Source organism: Alligator sinensis, unplaced genomic scaffold (genome assembly GCF_000455745.1).
Source record: "Alligator sinensis unplaced genomic scaffold, ASM45574v1 scaffold175_1, whole genome shotgun sequence".
Classification (NCBI taxonomy): Eukaryota; Metazoa; Chordata; order Crocodylia; family Alligatoridae; genus Alligator; species Alligator sinensis.
The window spans coordinates 638,810-642,339 of NW_005842536.1; positions in this window are offsets into that span (position 1 = coordinate 638,810).

Genomic DNA, 3,530 nt, shown 5'->3' on the forward strand with positions numbered 1-3,530 from the left:
TCCCTACATAAAAAAAGATAAATAAATAACAATGTACTTCACCCTTGCCCTGTAATAAGGAGTGCAAAGGATTGCGCCATACTTGTATAATTGTTAGTCTTCCTTGGGAAGTTCTTAGACAATTACTGCTAACTAATGACTTATGAATTTGCACTCACTTTGGAGGTGACAACTGCCAGAATTATACTTAGTCACTGATTTAAAATAGAATAAGCCCCAGCAGCAGGGACAAGAATCCACCAGGTTACAGAGCCAAATTCTCCCTTGCTTGCAGTTCTTCTGGCCCGGAGACGCTTGCATGCTTGGGTGCACATTGGTCCAGTTTCAACAAGCAATGTGGAAGGGACCCAAAGTAGTCTACAGCCTGATGGCTAAGACACTGTCTTGGGAGGTGGGAAATGTGAGTTTGAGCCTCCTCAGGCCATCCATTCTCTCAGCAAGTGCTCTAACCCCTAGGTCATGAGTCCGCAATGTTTTTGGGCAGAGTGCCAAAAACACCCACAACTTCGATTTGTAAGATGTTGGTATACCAGGGGTAGATGGTGGGGGAACTGCAAGGGGCCCAACCCTTGTTGTGGCAGTGCAGGCCCAGCTCCTTCCCTGCTGTCCACCCCAAGGTGTGCGTGTCAAGCAAAATGCCTTTGCATGCCATGGTCAGGCACCCATGCTGGGGGTTGCCTACCCCTGCCCTAGGTTATGTCAGGTCTTGGCACCACTAGAACTGGCCATATTCAAGAATGAACATAGAGTGTGGTGCTTTTTATTGGACTTGGTGCTGATGTCAATTTGGCTTCTTGGTTCAGGTACACACTTCTCTTGGCTGATCTGGATCCCAAGGTCACAGAAGCTCCTGGTGCAGGTCAGATACCTAAGTTCTGAAGGAGGGTAGGAGCTCAGACAGCTCTGTGCCTGGCATTTCTACTGACTAGCTGCCACGCACCTACTTAAGAGCTGAGTGCTCAGGATTACCCTTTGGAGGCACCTGGTCTTTCTATTCACCAACCACCTCAGCCTGGTGATTTGGCTCACTTTCCTGGGGAAAAGCACCCAAATTCTCACTGTTGGGAGGCTCAAATTGCCCCTGGTCTCTATGTTTGTATTTCCACTAGGTAACAGTGCAGATAATAATACTTATGTACCTCAAAGGAGTATTTTGAGAATAAATACATAAATAATTGGTTCTGGGTATGACTGTAAATTGACCGGAGGTCCTGTTGGCAATGTGGTGGGACTACTTGCGGCAGGGTAGCTCCAATAAAATACCACAACGTTGCAACCTCCAGAGTAAAGCAAGTATAGGGCACCTCAAAACCGTAGCTCCCACTGTCTTGTGGGTTCTCCTTGGTTGGAGAAAGGCTAAGGGACATCGCCCTGACAGAAATGCATCCTGGCTGAGGCATTAGGCAGTCAGCAGTAGTACTTATCTGTTGCTCTCTGGCAGAAGTTACAACCATTGAGGCCCTGAATGTCTGGGCTTGGTCTAGCCTTTGGATTCAGTGGTCTAAAGAGGGGATGATAGGTCTTGGGCAGCCTCCACTCCTCTATACTCTTGCCTAGCAATACATGTCAAAAGTCTTGGTGTGATGGTTGCAGGACTCCATACAAGCAGCATCTGACTAGACCTCTCACGTGTACACCATGATCCAGAGAATTGATTCTCGCCTACTGAATGAACAATGTTAAGGTGTTCAAGTATTGTAAAGCTGGCCATACTGGAAAGCTGTAAATACAACCTATACTACTGGAAATACACAGTAAGTAAAGGAGAAAGGTGGATTGTAAAACATGGATAATTAAAATGTTTTTTTTTTAGTAAAGAAAACAAAGAATTGAAAAGAACTTGGTAAAAGTAGGAAACTACGTATGTAAGGGTTGCAGTCTGAGATGTTGTGGCATTCTGATTCTAGCTTAGGAGCATTTTTCTCTGCAAGTTATCCAGTTCAGGGCTACTCAGTGAGTAAAGTAGTATTCAATATGAGCAGGCAAAACCGAATCCGGCCCTAAATTAATTGGGCTGAAAATCTAAACTTTTTATCTTCTGTGATTTCTTGTAAAATGTCATTGCTGTTCCTTGGCTCCTCTCTCTTTCTTTCTCTCTTTTTTGTTTTTTCCTTGTTTTTATTTTTAAACTAAGTGGCAGTTTATTAATGGTTGCTATAGTACCCATTGTTGCCATAGCAATTGTAAACAAATGAGTTATGTGATTGAAACTTCGGGGTGGCAGGAGACACAAACAGCAGCCCTGTAGGCAGTTCCTGTCATTAGTGGAGAACAAAAGAAGTTTTTAAAAAATGAGCACTTTTCCATCCATGAACAGCACATGAATAGAAATAGGGGTTTTTCAGGGCAGAAAGAGTAGTGGGACCTAGTTAAGTGCGGCTGGAGTCATTTAGATGCAGATACTAAAAATCCCACTGTCATCTTAAAGCCAATCCCACTTTCCAATATTTTTAGTTTGCTGAAATGAATTTTTATTGAAGCTCGTTAGTTGTGCATGAGTGCACAGGGAAAAAAGCTGTTCAGGGAATCCACTCAGTGAATCAAGTTTTGCCCTCTCTCACATTTGGGAGTGGGTCCACACAGCTCAATACAGCACTGTGCACTGAAACCCGAACTACCTCCGAGGCAAAACAACTTCTGCCCTTGGAGTGCTAGGTAGAATATGCCCCTGTGTTACTTCTTTGCATGTTTCTTCCTTTTCATCATTTTCTGAGGGACCTTAGACACACAATTTGCATGTTGTAATACTTTCAGTTGAAAAACATCCCTGAACATTTTTATTGATCTTGATGATTCAGCTGCATTGATTACATATGATGCCTAAAGTTTAACTGTACTCCAAGGGACTTTTAAAGCAGTACTTTATTTTACTTTTACTGATTTTGTTGTAATAGTGTATTTGTATAACACAAAACTAGTTTGGGTCAATATCCTGTCTGTCTGAGACATGTGGAATTAGTGTTCATTTGTGTTGAAACATGCAACCTAATGGACGGGGCTACAACTGCACCTGAATCATGTAGGCACAATATAGCTTTCTACCTTGCAGGGGCAGCAAGATGTTTCTGCACGTAGCCCACTTGGTGACCTGGGGTGGAGGAAAGGAAGGATTTATCCTTCTTCCTATGCTGGGGATCCTTGTACCTGCTTAAACAATGCAAGGAGCTGCAGTTTGCCTAATCTGTGCATTGAGGTGCTGTCTAAAAGGGGAAGTATTAACTTGTTTCTATGAAAGCAGGGTAGATTTGCACCTTACAGACTAACCAAAGTGTGTGCTGTGTGTATATGGATATGGATATGTGTGTATTTGTGTGTGTAGATATATATAGCTATATATAGAGACACACGCGTATATATATGTGTGTGTGTACAGCACACACACACACACACACTATATAGCACAAACTTTCATGAGTGGTAGCTCACTTCATCAGATGCTGTGAAAAGACACACAGAAAAATGTCCTTTCACAGAATCTGAAGAAGTGAGCTTCTGCTCATTAAAGCATGTGCTCTATATATATATATATA